Source organism: Schistocerca cancellata, chromosome 6 (genome assembly GCF_023864275.1).
Source record: "Schistocerca cancellata isolate TAMUIC-IGC-003103 chromosome 6, iqSchCanc2.1, whole genome shotgun sequence".
NCBI lineage: Eukaryota > Metazoa > Arthropoda > Insecta > Orthoptera > Acrididae > Schistocerca > Schistocerca cancellata.
Window position 1 is genome coordinate 578,355,066 of NC_064631.1, and position 16,592 is coordinate 578,371,657.

At 43.9% G+C, this 16,592-nt stretch overlaps 1 protein-coding gene and 1 non-coding gene across 5 annotated transcripts in view; one reads left to right on the top strand and one right to left on the bottom strand.

Annotated features, from left to right (window-relative positions):
* The window catches only part of LOC126088561 (aryl hydrocarbon receptor nuclear translocator homolog), a 541,269-nt gene that overhangs the window by 104,041 nt on the left and 420,636 nt on the right, over positions 1–16,592 (top strand). The window lies entirely within an intron of this gene.
* On the bottom strand, positions 8,485–8,559 carry Trnas-cga (transfer RNA serine (anticodon CGA)). Its single transcript has one exon. It is a non-coding gene; the product is annotated as a tRNA-Ser (tRNA).

The following is a 16,592-nucleotide window of genomic DNA, read 5'->3' on the forward strand; positions in this document are numbered from 1 at the left end:
TGAACCACTCGAAACACTTCGTTTTCCCACGAGCATGTTCGCCGAAAGCTTCGATTCGATCCTGCAGCAGTTGTCTTCCAGTGACAACAGAAAACCAATACTGTCCGCAAATCGTAGCTCGTAGGCACAAAACTCGACATATTTACGGGTTTGAAACAGATGTCGATGTATGAACTTGGGTTACTGTGCGTTGACATTCGTCGTCAACCGTTACAGGAAGCAGAAGGCGCTGCAGACGCGGTCTCACGGCCGTACACTGATGGCTAGCACTATCTGTAGTGAAATTCCGGTTTCATACTTCTACACCTGGTACAAGGCGGACTCAACACCGCAAAGAGTCTTTCAATAATATTATCTGGATAAGAGTGCCAAAAAATGATTTTAGGGTTAAATAGACTGAAAAGGGACGTTAGTGGGAACTGTGTTAACATTTAATGATGAATATATGGAGAGAATTAGAGTTCTAGCTCGTCTTAACATCACCCCAGGCTGTCATTCTGAAGAGGGTTGAAAAATAAGTCAAGGCCCGTTGAGGCGTAGTGTGCAGCCGAGTTCACCAAAGGAGCAAGGTCAACCAGAAGGAAGAAGCCTTTAGAGAAGGAGGGTGGCAAAGATGATGGGATGCTGACTATGCTGCTGGGTGCTTTAGAGCCCCAATTTAAAAATATGAGTGAATTTTTATAATTTTAAACGCGATTTTCTCTAAGTGAGTTTTTTTATACTTATGTACCTGTGTATCAAAAACTACCTGTGATAGCTACGTGAAACTTTGTGCCTTTGTTTTATACTGTACCTACAGAAGCACCATCATAATACTGATTTGAATAGGTGTGAATCTAGGGGCTTGCATGTACAAATATTCACAGTAAAAATGGCATAATTAAAAAATTATATCTCTGTTTTTGTATATTATCTCTTAATTATGCTTCAGTTGACATAAATAACATGCATAACGTACCTATAAAAATTTTAGATTCTAATCTTTATTAGTTCCTGAGTTAAAAGTACACAAACTTGCCGTACTTAACATAGACCACATCGGGCCTGCAAACTTCCCTTTAGTGGCTTCTAGACTGGCAATAATGCTGTACAATGTCGATATCGCTGTCGATAAGATAGAAGGTTGTGCAATATGTTGTTCAATGTATTGACGGCTCTGCTGAAATTAGATTTTTACTGCGCAAACTCTTTGTTCTGTACGATGACTGGCTAATATTGCATATCTTTGCCAGTTCAACCCGGTGTGCCAGACTTTATTTTGTGCGGTTACTTGTGTAAACCGAACTGTGGAGATCCCTTCGAAAGCTGCGCAGCATTCATTCATTTTAGATTTATGGTAAGTCCATCTACGTTTGCTATCTTGTGGCGTGTAAAACCAAGCTCGTTCAGTAAATATCGGAAGAAAACCCAGCAGTACGATCAGTTGTCGAAGTACAGGGAAACGTATCTGGAAATCATTTTCTCTCAGGGCAGTGTGTTAGCTCTGTTGCTGTTAAATATATACACTAACGACCAGCGAACGCATCCCAATGGCATGCAGTTTACATATCGTCGTTAGGCAATGAAAACCTCGTAACTCAAATTGGTCAATTTTTACAGGAGAAACAAAAAACTAATTATTGAAATCACATGGGGACCTGATTAGTCAAATGTAGTGGTTCCTGCTACACAATATGGATCCGGTCATTGGTACATAAGACTTTATTGTGCACTTAAATTGAAATGCATGAATGTTTAATTTGTTTTAAAAAGTACTCACTTAAACTTTGCATTATTTGTGTATTATGAAGCATCTGTAAGGTTACATTATTACAGATATAAAGTGAAATGAATAATTTCACATTGATCAAAATATTGGAATCTGGATGTTAATAAATTACAGTGTTTAAAAAACAGAAACGATGTTGTTAACTTTAATTAAAATTTTATTACTGTAAACATTTGTGCAGTTTATTAACATTTATTATTATTACTATTACTGCTACTATCACAATCACAGTCATAGGTGGCTGTAAAGAAGTTTATTTTCGGCTGCATTTTTTTAGGCACGGACATGTTCTCTCATTACAAATGTGAGGCAGTGTGTCATAAAATGAATGCACATCCTTTGGAAGGACCAGCTTTAATTGTTGCAAATGCGTTAACTTTTCTGCCCTGATCTTTAGTGGTGAACTGTAGAGAGGGGCACTGTAAATAAGCTGGGTATGTTTGACATCCTTCTTAGAAGTGGTTCCCACGTATCGCTGAAGTTCAATTTATATTCCATTTTTCCGGAGGGCTCATACTTGAGACAACGGTTATCAGTCACTGTTGGATCCCCAATCTTGGATCCTGGCCGAATAGACGAATACGAGAGTTTATCATAGGACTTAAAAAACGTGTGGTCCAAATAATTGACAACATAAGGTCTAGGACTTTGTCTTGCGGTAGCACAAACTTCTACATAGTCAGCAGGAGTATAAATGCGTCTGTTTTTTAACTTCCTTTCTACGGTGGAGTGCATAGAATCACACTCCATTTGAGTGTGACCTTTCTCCAGAAATTTTTGCACTATTGTGATGCCTTTCTGATTGGCGAGATGAGCCAGTGCATTACTCATGACTGAGTTTCGATTCTGGTACGTGCATCCGTTGCTATAGAAAATAGCTTCTGAATATTTTTGGACATACGTTTCTGTAAAATGCACGAGTATATTGGCAAATTCCGAAGCTTTTAGTCCACTTTCACTCTCGTGCCAAAGGTAACAATAACCATCGTTACTTTTTAAATCATAGATGATAAAGTTGTGGATCTTCAGTTTGCTTTTATAGTACAGTGCAGATGCTTTTAGGCTGGGAGAAAGCAGAAGTGTTTGAAGGTCCAAAGTAAAACACACTAGCTGGTCCTAATTTATCACTATTTTTCGCTTCCCTTGCCTCAGTTTTTCGGGCCATATGTAAAGAGTATTCATTGGCTGAGAGATTGCCTGTCTGGTGAGAACAACAAAGATCGCACTGGTCCTTTTTAGGCATAAATAAGTTCAGATTATTTTCATCGAATACCTCGCAGAACTGTTTGTAAGCAGCTGGGATTTGCCCTCTTTTCTTGCAAAATTCTATATATACCCTACGTAGTTCTGATTTACTCTGCCAGTTAGGTTCCAAGTAGAGTTTAGTGGAAGAACGACGGCAGTGATGCGATTCCAGTTTCGGCAATTCAGCAAAAAAACATCTGACGCTGATTGTCGTCCACTTGAAACTTTCGTTGGTCTCTCCTGCATTTGAGGCCCTTCTGCAAGCGTTCTTCCTGATGCACTAGATACCCATGTTCTGACACTCCATTCGCCTAAGCACAAAGTATTCAGAAACATAGTCTTGCAGACAGTTTTTCTCTGTCCTATTACAAAATTGTAATATAGTGTGTTAGAACGGTGAGATTTATTAGATTCTGAATTATTTCTGTCTTTTAACTGGAACAGAGTAGACATGGCTTCACCCAAGACATATCCTGCCGGAAATGATTAAATATTAGCTGTCTCTGCTCTTCTGTAATATCCTTGCAATTCCTGTTCCGATTTAAGGAAGAATGTTTACAAGTACATCGTGGTTTCATTTCCCTCCTCCTTCTGCTCATTGTTGGTCTCTTTTTGCCAAACCCATCGTTTTGCATTCCTAACTAATCCTGTCCCCTCATACGTTTCTCTTTCTGCAAACTTTGAAGTGATTGATTGCTTTTCCTTTTACGGCGCTGCTTAGTACATTTTACTCCCACATCAACTTCGTCATCGTTGTCTTCCGTGCTGTTGTTACTGCTATGGTCATTTTTGTTTTTATCTGGATCATACACATCACTACTGCCACTGGAGATATCATCCTCGCTGATGTGTTCGAAAAGACTTTCAAACTCAGAAGTGGAATCCGCCTCTGTATTGGCTTCTTTTTCCGCATTATCTGTAGTGTAAACCATAACGTCATCAGTTATATTCAAATAATTTAATCACCTCAACTTTCAAACAAGGATCTTACTTGAAGCTACAGCAATATAAACTACGGTTTGCCTTCATTTTGTATGTCTACTCATTCTTTTGGTGGAGGACAAGGAGGAACCTGACTAGAATCTTCTTCCGGTGATTTTATACAATATGACCCGTTGTCGGCTTGTTTCACAAGGTGAAGAGTGAATTTACTCATTTTACCCATAGCTGAAAACAAAGTAGTTACTGTAGAATGTACAGGATTCTGTTAAGTTCTAAAATTAAAACCACGTATGTACCGAGTGCAGTCTGCTTTACGCGCGATGAAAAACTCATAAATCAACATTGTATTTAACGAGGTCATTATTAATTCTGTATATTGAAATACAATACATAACTATACCTAGAAATATTAACACGTACCTGAAGCAATAAAGCAGTGTTCGGTCTGTCAGTCAGTAAGGTTACTATCCACATCAAAAAAAAGTTTTTATCTCGGAGCATGTGTTCGCCCTGCACACTAACAATGGCGATTACCGGAGTGCGAGGTTTACAGCACAAACTACATATCGCTGGAGATGTGAGTTTTTCATTATTGCCGCTAGATGGCGACACCGTACAACTTGAAAAGGAAGGTTTCAACAGGCTATTTGGCATAATTGTCTACATTTGGTAATGGAGTTACGTGGATTTCATTGTCAGATGGAGTTACGAGGTTTTCATTGCCTAGCGACGATATGCTGATGACACGGCCGCGGCTTCCCAACTAACCACCTTCGAGGAAGTGGAGGAGAAATTAACCAGCAACTTGGAAATACTGGGCGATTACTATAACTAAAATCACCAAAGATGCAAGTTTGTAGTTTGCACCTGAAAATAAGGAAGCCAAAAGAAAACCCCATGTGAGTTGGAAAGGGCAAGAGCTAGGCCATTGTTACTCTCCCAAATACTCAAGCGGTAGGATGGACAGAACTCTTGTCATTTAAACAGCACTATGTGAGCACTAAGCAAAAGGCCTGTGCTAGGAATGATATCATTTGTAAACTGACTAACACAAGCTGGGGTGCTGACCCACAAATGTTTCGAACAATAGCCGTTGCACTCAGTTTGTCGGTAGCTGTGTATACCGCGCCTGTGTAGATTAATTCGGCCCACGTGAAACTCATTGATGTGGCCGTAAATGAGTCATCCCGCATCATATCAGGATGGTTGAGGCCAACACCGACAGAGAACTATCCTCTCATAGGGATAGCCCCCCCCCCCCCCCCCCAGTATACGGCGGCAAGTAGCTGCCGAGATGGAAAAGAAGAAACAGATGATAGATAATCGTCAACCTCTACACGCCTGGCAGCAACAGCAGGCTGCTTCCCTCAAGAAAGAAACTTCAGCTATGGAAGGAGGCAACACCAAATCCTACCCTGGAGCTGAAGCGGCTGTAAGTAACAGATCCTTCAAGGCTCTCAACAGGCTGAGGACTAGGGTCTCATATTGCAAGTATAACCTTGCCAGTTGGAGCTATTTCGATGGGGAACCAGTATGTGACTGTGGGAATGTCCGAACGGATGACCACCTTCTGACATGCCCGAACCTCAGCACAAGCTGTACCCCGTAAGATTTGCAGTTAACTAATGATAAGGCCTCTGTTCCTGTAACAGATAGATGAAATATCCGTACGCTGCCCTAAATCTGATACTATATTAGCTGATTTTTGCTTCGTTTTCAGTTGCACTTGTCGTATACAGAACGTTAACGAACGGTCGTCCTTACTTTTTTACTCCTCCCTCGAAATAGTGCCCAGTGTCAGTCGCCAAACAATGAGTGATTGACATTCTCTTTGCCGGCCGAAGTGGCCGTGCGGTTCTAGGTGCTGCAGTCTGGAACCGCGTGACCGCTACGGTCGCAGGTTCGAATCCTGCCTCTGGCATGGATGTGTGTGATGTCCTTAGGTTAGTTAGGTTTAACTAGTTCTAAGTTCTAGGGGACTAATGACCTCAGCAGTTGAGTCCCATAGTGCTCAGAGCCATTTGAACCATTTTTTTGACATTCTCTTTCCTCGAGTGAAACGATCACTCAATTTCATAAAATGAAATGTCAGTTCTGACATTTGGACATTTAAGACTGAATTGGCGTATAATATGATGGTGTCCGTTCATTTGTCGCCCAAAACACTATGCAAATAGCATAGCGACATTGAATAAGAGATGCTCGCCTACTTCTAATTTTCGGCGTCGTTTAAGTTTCTTGTCCACGAGAGGAAATTTCGTTAATGTCCAAAAAGTTCAGTATGTGATTCACAACATGGGTTCCTGACTTAATGCGTCACGTAATGCTGTCGGTGACAGTAAGATGCAAAGAGGCAGAGTAGTCCAAGGGTGACAAAAAATATAAAGGAAAGTTATAGCGCCAGTTAACGCCACGTAGGTAGGCAACACAACTTCAAACACCGCTCAGTCTGATGTGACTCTGCAAATTAATTTGTCCAGTTAGGCAAAAACACAGCAGGCTACGAGAAATAACTGCACTCAAAATTGGTAAAAAAAAAATACTACGTAGTAGGAGCTGTAAGCTTACCACTATTTACCAAGGTATGTGTGCATCAGGTTTATTTTTTTTTTCCAATTGGGAACCATCTTGCCCCACCTCGAAATTCGCCGAGAATTGTCTGCAATGAAAGAGTTTCACCATGCTCCGTCCGGAATTGGAAGAAAGTTATATACGAGGAACCAACATGAGGATGCCTTTGCAGTGTGATACACGATCAGTGGCATTTTCATTAGACAGCTCATTAGATACAGCGATATTAGTTTACCGCTGTATACATAAACAAAATAAAAATTTAATGATTTTTTTCACGGTAGTTAGTTTTGATCAGGGTGTCACCACGAAACAGCTCATTGTATATTTTATTGTTACTACCAGTGTCCTAGAACATTTTGAGCACAGTCAGCGTAAAAAAATCGTTACTGTACAGGAGAACTTTGCTGATTTATTTATTTATTTATTTATTGCCAAATTATAGACCTTTTACCTGATGTTTAAAACAGGTCGTACATCTTACAATTTTCGTTTTTCATCTTTTCATTAGGGAGTTAGAGACACATGTAATAAAAATATACCAGATCCTTTTAAGACAAACTGCATGGTGTGTCCTCAAGTTTCTGTTATTATCGCGGCTGGCCATTTATTCTTCGACGTGTGACGTGGCGCGTAATTATTGCTGCTCTACTGCTTCCAGGTTGGTTGCTCTTGGCGCAGACTGATATCTTCGCCGTTACCCGTCTCAAATGCATTCGTCGGTGTGAAAAAGGGCAGCCATTCTTCATTTCTGGCACTTGTGACCGTTGTTAGCCCTCATTTGCATTTGCAGGTGAGACAAAGAGCGACAATTCTCCGCCTCTCTCACTCTCCAGTAGCGTTATCTGTCAGGCGAAAGATTTGGTCTACCGTTGGGTAGAGATGCCAGCATCTCATATGCGAAGGAGAGAGACGATGCCGGGTAATCGTAGACATGGGCGGTCAGTGCGCCGTCTGAGCACAGCTTTTATCTCGCTCGCGGACGAAGAATAGTTCACCCGGGCTGACCGCCGTTACCAGATAACGCGAGACAGTGGCGGCGGCAGTTCCCCCTTCGGCAGCTGTCTGGCGAGTCGCCTATGACAACAGAGACGATTGCATACAGTTATGGAAATAAGTACTCATACAGTAGGTGGTGACAAACTACGATGGTGTGTTGGGATAGTAAATCACCCACAGCGCCGATAGGAATAAGTACGATGATATAGCGTCAGATAACCATTTTCTTGCTAATGAAGCTTCCCGTATGCCATGAATCTATTCTGCCAAGTACCTCGTCTCCTACAGCTGGTAGAGCACTTGCCCGCGAAAGGCAAAGGTCTCGAGTTCGAGTCTCGGTTCGGCACACAGTTTTAATTTGCCAGGAAGTTTCATATAGCGCACACTCCGCTGCAGAGTGAAAATCTCATTCGGGAAAACAATTTGTAAACCACATTACGTTCGACGTACGTGCCTCATTCAAGAACGCGAATAGCGGAATGTTGTTGCTGCTCCGTATCGTGGCTTGATAAATAGTGGAGTACATTGCTAGTGTAGGAACATTGTTACCATTAACATCGTCACCGGGTGACCCATTCGTTCAAAACAACGCCGTTAGTGCCCATTATACAGTACAACTAGGCATGTCAAGGGCATGCTGTATTTCGGGAGACGCCAGCTTGACACGAACAACACACTGGCAGAGGTGGTGCAATGATTACGCCATCGCATTAGAGAGAAGCGGGGCCCAAATTCCCGACCAGCTACCCTCGTTTAAGTTTTCTGTTTCCAAAAATCACTTAAAGCAAATGTTTGGAGGATTTATTTGTAAAAGCTCACAACAACTTCGACTATGGACGTATTTTGTTGACCGGTCATGTGTATGTCAGTGTTACTCGTCGAAGATTCACATGTTGGCATTAGGAGAACTGGATGAAAGATGGAAAACCATTTGAAACTTCCTGGCAAACTAAAACTGTGTGCCGAACCGAGAATCGAACTCGGGACCTTTGCCTTTCGCGGGCAAGTGCTCTACCAACTGAGCTATCCAAGCACGACTCACGACCCGTCCTCACAGCTTCAATTCTACCAAGTACCTCGTCTCCTACAGTTGGTAGAGCACTTGCCCGCGAAAAGCAAAGGTCTCGAGTTCGAGTCTCGGTTCGGCACACAGTTTTAATTTGCCAGGAAGTTTCATATAGCGCACACTCCGCTGCAGAGTGAAAATCTCATTCGGGAAAACAATTTGTAAACCACATTACGTTCGACGTACGTGCCTCATTCAAGAACGCGAATAGCGGAATGTTGTTGCTGCTCCGTATCGTGGCTTGATAAATAGTGGAGTACATTGCTAGTGTAGGAACATTGTTACCATTAACATCGTCACCGGGTGACCCATTCGTTCAAAACAACGCCGTTAGTGCCCATTATACAGTACAACTAGGCATGTCAAGGGCATGCTGTATTTCGGGAGACGCCAGCTTGACACGAACAACACACTGGCAGAGGTGGTGCAATGATTACGCCATCGCTTTAGAGAGAAGCGGTGCCCAAATTCCCGACCAGCTACCCTCGTTTAAGTTTTCTGTTTCCAAAAATCACTTAAAGCAAATGTTTGGAGGATTTATTTGTAAAAGCTCACAACCGAATTAATACGCCGTTGTTGTTTTGTCCGAGCGAATTTGTCAGTACCCGGTGATCATGTCATGGAGGTTTAACGCCGTATCGGTGTCAAGCTCATTACAGAGTGAGCACGCGCTCCGATTTTGAAACGACGGGGAAGCATATCGCCCCTGCCCATTTTTCCGTTGAACCATCTCAACATTTGCCTTGACCCATTTACGAAAATCACGGGAAACGCAAATCTTCCTGTTCCTCAGAAAAGTGAGTCCAAAGAAGCTAAGGAGCTGCATCGGTTCACGTCTGACGTCTTATCCACCAAACATGTCATTTTCTAGCATGACAGTTGTTCATGCTACGGATCATAATCGCGCCGGTGTGGTTTTCGGGACGAATAAGTTTAATTCTAATTGATCACAGAAAAAATGGTTCAAATGGCTCTGAGCACTATGGGACTTAACATCTATGGTCATCAGTCCCCTAGAACTTAGAACTACTTAAACCTAACTAACCTAAGGACATCACACAACACCCAGTCATCACGAGGCAGAGAAAATCCCTGACCCCGCCGGGAATCGAACCCGGGCGCGGGAAGCGAGAACGCTACCGCACGACCACGAGCTGCGGACGATCACAGAAAAGAAACCACCACATCGCACTCGTCTGGAATTGTAGCTCTATTGTGTGGGCATTCGTTGTAGAGTACCCACAAGCATGCCACGACGAACTGCAGCTTCTTACGTACCGTACCAAGACAAAGATGATGTACAGTTCTTCTTTTGCGGCAAATTAAATTTAAGGCGTGCAACCGCTTATACTCCATTTCTTCAACTGAAATTATGGCCGTTTGCTTTTCGGCCATATTACGAAATAGGCGAGAGCCTGAAGCTATAGTTTGTCGAACATGTTATTTATATCACAGAAGCACCAGAGACTTGTAATGTGACGTAGTTTTATTCAAAATAGCGTTGTTTTAGATCTGGATGATTGTTTGTTTGTGTCACTGTCATCTGTAACTTGTTATATCGTAAATTCAGTTAGCCAATGGCCTTGTCGCAGTGGTAACACCGATTCCCTTCAGATCACCGAAGTTAAGCTTTCGGTCTGGGCTAGCACTAGGATGCGATCTGCCGAGCGCTGTTGGCAAACCGGTGCAGTCAGCCCTTGTAAGGCAAACTGAGGAGCTACTTGATTGAGAAGTAGCGGTGTGCTCCATCTCTGCATTCAGTGACGCCTATGGGCGGAGGATGACACGGCGAGCGGACGCTATCGTTGGGCCCTCATGGCCTGTTCGGGCGGAGTTTAGTTAAACTGTCTGTTAAGAGTGGAGATAAATCATCGGTTTTCTCAAGGATAAAGATGTTGTGTAAACAGTTACTGGTATTCTTCTTCAGTCACCTCTGGTTTTATTTTAAAATCACTACAGCATTCAACGGTCATGTCATCGTCAGTAAGTCTGTGGAGCAAGCCCGTGACGCGCTATTGGTAGGTGGAGTACAGGCTTTCTTCGCCGCGCCAGTAGTGGGGGAAAAGGGGGGGGGTGGTGGCGGTGAGCGTCCCATCACACTGGCTGCCTTTCACCTTCGAGAAAGGTCTCATATACTCATTTTATAGCCGACTCAGTGGACCCGAGGCCGTCTTAGATGGACTGGAACGAGGAAAAGTCCTCGCTCCTATCCGGGATTGAACCAGGGACTTCCAGGACTGGGGTCCAGTGCTCTGCCCGCTAGTCCACGCCACAAAATATGTTCACACTGTTGAATTTGTTTGTGACGTACACACGTGTTGTCTGCTTGGCAGACAAAACTGTACAGGGTGGCTGTGTGTCGTCTTATGTGAATATCTGGGCGAATACGATTGCTGTATGCCGTCATCGCGAGCTCAACGTGTTTGTCACTACACACTTTCCAGTACTAAAACATGTCCGCCTCCGCGGCAGAATTCCATGTGAGGGGCCCGGGTTCGATTCCGGGCTGGGTCGGAATTTGCTCCGCTCGGGGACAGGGTGTTGTGTTGGCTTCATCATCATTTCATCTTCATCGACACGCAAGTCGCCGAAGTGGCGTCTGGTGAAAAGACTTGCACCAGGCGACCTACCTACCCGAGTGGAGTCCCTAGTCACACGACATCTCATTTCAGTACTATATAATTATAAAATAAAATAAAACAAAGTTCTGGGATAATGGTGTGAAAACATTCACAGTTCTTAACAAGTAGTCCATAATGGACGACTTGCTTGGAATAGTGTGAACCTAACACATGAATCAGTTTATTGGGCGAAGCAGAAGACGTTTTCAGACTTCTTGTTAATGTGTGTGTAGATGGATGGCTCGCCTAGAGCAGTGGTGGTCAGCTTGGTTCCCGCTACTGGGCGTTACCGGTTCATGGTGGGGAAGAAGCGGTAGGGGTTTTAAAAATATTTTCATTAGCTTTGCATGAAATGTTGGAGCACTTGAGGCAATACTGACCCTACGACTTATCTTAGAAAATAGATTAAGGAAAGGCAAACCTCCGTTTCTAGCATTTGTAGACTTAGAGAAAGCTTTTGACAACGTTGACTGGCATACTCTCTTTCAAATTCTGAAGGTGGCAGGGGTAATATTACAGGGAGCGAAAGGTTATTTACAATTTGTACAGAAACCAGATGGCAGTTATAAGGGTCAAGGAGCATGAACGAGAAGCAGTGGTTGGGGAGGGAGTGAGACAGGGTTATAGCCTATCCCCGATGCTATTCAATCTGTATATTGAGCAAGCAGTAAAGGAAACCAAAAAAAAATTCGGAGTAGGTATTAAAATCCATGGAGAAGAAATAAAAACTTTGAGGTTCAGCGATGACATTGTAATTCTGTCAGAGACAGCAAAGGACCTGGAAGAGCAGCTGAACGGAATGGACAGTGTCTTGAAAGGAGGATATAAGATGAACATCAACAAAAGCAAAACGAGGATAGTGGAATGTAGTCGAATTAAATCGGGTGATGCTGAGGGAATTAGATTAGGAAATGAGACGCTTAAAGTAGTAAATGAGTTTTACCATTTGGGGAGACAAATAACTGATGATGGTGGAAGTAGAGAGGATAAAAAATGTAGACTGGCAATGGCAAGGAAAGCGTTTCTGAAGAAGAGAAATTTGTTAACATCGAGTATAGATGTAAGTGTCAGGAAGTCGTTCCTGAAAGTATTTGTATGGAGTGTAGCCATGTATGGAAGTGAAACGTGGACGATTAAAAGTTTAGACAAGAAGTGATGGCTCTGAGCACTATGGGACTTAACATCTATGGTCATCAGTCCCATAGAACTTAGAACTACTTAAACCTAACTAACCTAAGGACATCACACAACACTCAGTCATCACGAGGCAGAGAAAATCCCTGACCCCGCCGGGAATCGAACCCGGGAACCCGGGCGTGGGAAGCGAGAACGCTACCGCACGACCACGAGCTGCGGACAGACAAGAAGTGAATAGAAGCTTTCGAAATGTGGTATTCGCCATAAAAACATTGGAAATATAAATCTCTTTTGTACTATGGACAAAATAACACAGCTGAAGATTTAAACGAAAAAAGGGATTATAAGTAAGTGCGTAAAATGAGGAATAGAACTAATGAATGCAATCACATGGACGAAAATGTAATTAATACTATGATTAAAATTATGTTACAAAGGGTTAGAAATTTTAAAAAAAATTACATTTTGAAGCACATGACAGGATTTGAACCCACAACCTCCTGGACGCCATGCTCGTATACCAATCACCACGCTTCATCTCAGTACGTAGAAAAGTGTATATTAAGTCTCTAAAACATCACGCAAAATTGCTATTCTTTTCCTTGGTTACTCGCAAACGAGGATCCACCAGGGTTAATGGCTGCAGGATCCTAACCTATATCACCTTATAGATGGTTTCAGAAACTGGATCCCAGCCCAGAGGTGATTTGATACAGCTCCCTGTGCCAATCTGTTTTGTTCAAGCTTCTTCATCTCTACAGGACATTGTAATGTACACCCGCTTGAAACGTTTTATAGTGGTCAAGGCTTGGTCTTCCTCTATAGCTGTTACCCCCTTCCATATACCTCCACAACAAAATTGGAGATGCCTTAGGATATGTGGTACTAAACGATCCCCTCTTTTATTCAAGTTAGTACCACCTGCTTAGTTACCCGATATACCCTCTTATCTTCAGCATTATTTTGTATCACCACAAGTAAATAATTCGTGTTCGCATTATGCAGCTTTTAGGTACTTGCGTGATAAGAATGAGATTTTCACTCTGCAGCGGAGTGTGCGCTGATATGAAACTTCCTGGCAGCTTAAAACTGTGTGCCCGACCGAGACTCGAACTCGGGACCTTTGCCTTTCGCGGGCAAGTGCTCTGCCATCTGAGCTACCGAAGCACGACTCACGGCCGGTGCTCACAGCTTTACTTCTGCCAGTATCTCGTCTCCTACCTTCCAAACTTTACAGAAGCTCTCCTGCGAACCTTGCAGAACTAGCACTCATGAAAGAAAGGATACTGCGGAGACATGGCTTAGCCACAGCCTGGGGGATGTTTCCAAAATGAGATTTTCACTCTGCAGCGGAGTGTGCGCTGATATGAAACTTCCTGGCAGATTAAAACTGTGTGCCCGACCGAGAGTCGAACTCTGGACCTTTGCCTCTCGCGGGCAAGTGCTCTACCGTCTGAGCTACCGAAGCACGACTCACGCCCGGTGCCCACAGCTTCACTTCTGCCAGTATCTCGTCTCCTACCTTCCAAACGAGATACTGTGGCTAAGCCATGTCTCCGCAGTATCCTTTCTTTCAGGAGTGCTAGTTCTGCAAGGTTGGCAGGAGAGCTTCTGTAAAGTTTGGATGGTAGGAGACGAGATACTAGCAGAAGTGAAGATGTGAGCACCGGCCGTGAGTCGTGCTTCGGTGGCTCAGATGGTAGAGCACTTGCCCGCGAAAGGCAAAGGTCCCGAGTTCGAGTCTCGGTCGGGCACACAGTTTTAATGTGCCGGGAAGTTTCATATCAGCGCACACTCCGCTACAGAGTGAAAATCTCATTCTGGAAACATTCCCCAGGCTGTGGCTAAGCCATGTCTCCGCAGTATCCTTTCTTTCAGGGGTGCTAGTTCTGCAAGGTTCGCAGGAGAGCTTCTGTAAAGTTTGGAAGGTAGGAGACGAGATACTGGCAGAAGTAAAGCTATGAGCGCCGGGCGTGAGTCGTGCTTCGGTAGCCCAGATGGTAGAGCACTTGCCCGCGAAAGGCAAAGGTCCCGAGTTCGAGTCTCGGTCGGGCACACAGTTTTAATCTGCCAGGAAGTTTCACTTGCGTGATAAGGCTGATTGTGGCTGTGAGTCATTAATCATGTACACAGAGGCCTCCAGGCTATTAATTTCCGTGAGGTACGTAAATTTATGTTTTTCAGCGTTTCCTATCTTTTTTTGTCAGTTCTTGCATTAAGTTATTAATGTATCAAGATCTGAACTGGTATTTACAGAATTTTAATCGGATGAAACTTCCTGAACAAATAGAGTCCATGATAACATGTCTGTTCTTCATATTATTCGAGATTCGTATACGTTCCATCGAACTATTTCTGTGAAACACGTTAATCTCCCCACAAAGATGACAGTAAAGTTGGAAGTACGCGACCAAGTGAAATCCGTACCGTTAATTACGTGCTGTGCTTCGGCAATTCCCCCGATCGCGGAGCGGTGCGGCGCGGCCGCACTCGCGATGCGAGTTGCGTGTCTCGCGGCGCGGCTGCCGGGCGCTGTTCCTTTCAGCGGCAGCTGCGTGTCGCGTGTAGGGAGCCAGGAATGCCTTTGTTGCGGGCCTGGCACCCGCAGCCGCGGCTTGGCTCGTGACTGTCGCCTGGAAATGGGCCCGCTCCACACAACGGTACCTCTCTGCACGCCGAAGGACGCTCGCCGGCTGCGGCCGTCGCTCGGAGACAGCCGCGGCGTGGCTCTCCACGTCATTAGGCCTGCTGATTGGGTCCGTAGCGTGCGGAAGCACGGGACCTCAGAGACGGGAATTTTATTCAGTGAGGAGCTGGTTAAGAGCTCCCAAAAGGACTCTCCATGCTAACCAGCATAGATTTCCAAAAAAATCAACCGTGCGAAACATAGCTAGCGCTTTTCTCACATGACCTGAAAGCCACAGATCACTGCAGTCTGTTGGATGCAGTATTTATTGACTTATGGAAAGCATTTGACTTGGTTGCACGTACGGCTATTAACAACAGCACGATTACATTATAAAATGTGACTGGATTGAGGAATTCTTTTAGTGGGGGGGGGGGGGGGGGCGCATGTGTTATCTCGGATGCACGGATGTAGAAGTAATTTCAGGTGTACCCCATGGAAGTGTTGTCGCACCCTTCTTACTCATATAGTTTGCAGGGTTAACATTAATAAAACCGACAAGCTGCAGGGAAATGCATCTTTGTCACGGTAGATGGCGCTGATGAACGAGAATGCGTCTGACCACGTGACGTATGTTCCTTCCGTGTTGCAAACTGTGTGATTGACGCTTCGTACTGTAAGTCGGGTGATGCTGAGAGATTTAGATTAGGAAATGAGACGCTTAAAGTAGTAAAGGAGTTTTACCATTTGGGGAGACAAATAACTGATGATGGTGGAAGTAGAGAAGATATAAAATGTATACTGGCAGTGTCAAGGAAAGCGTTTCTAAAGAAGAGAAATTTGTTAACATCGAGTATAGATTTAAGTGTGAGAAAGTCGTTTCTGAACGTATTTGTATGGAGTGTAGCCATGTATGGAGGTGAAACATGGACGATAAATAGTTTAGATAAGAAGAGAATAGAAGCTTTCGAAATGTGGTGCTACAGAAGAATGCTGAAGATTAGATGGGTAGATCACATAACTAATGAGGAAGTATTGAATAGAATTGGGGAGAAGAGGAGTTTGCGGCACAACTTGACTAGAAGAAGGGATCGGTTGGTAGGACATGTTCTGAGGCATCAAGGGATCACCAGTTTAGTATTGGAGGGCAGCGTGGAGGGTAAAAATCGTAGAGGGAGACCAAGAGATGAATACACTAAGCAGATTCAGAAGGATGTAGGTTGCAGTAGATACTGGGAGATGAAGAAGCTTGCACAGGATAGAGTAGCATGGAGAGCTGCATCAAACCAATCTCAGGACTGAAGACCACAACAACAACAACTGTAAGCAGCACAATGGTCCGGTATTCGTGTAGAGAACAAGCCGAGGTGGTGTTTGTGTGCGGCCAAGCAGATGGAAACGTCAAGTGACAGCACGGCTGTACCAAAACAAGTATCCTCATAGACTCCAACCACATCACACAGTATTTCAAGCCCTTTTTGGACGTTTGTGTGGTCATAGGTCGTTTCAGACAGACGACCGTGCAGGGAGGTGGCGGACTGTGCGTACACCAGATTTGGTGGACAGGGCTCTACAGGATATTGAGATTTACCCTAGTACATGCTTCAGGCAAGTGGC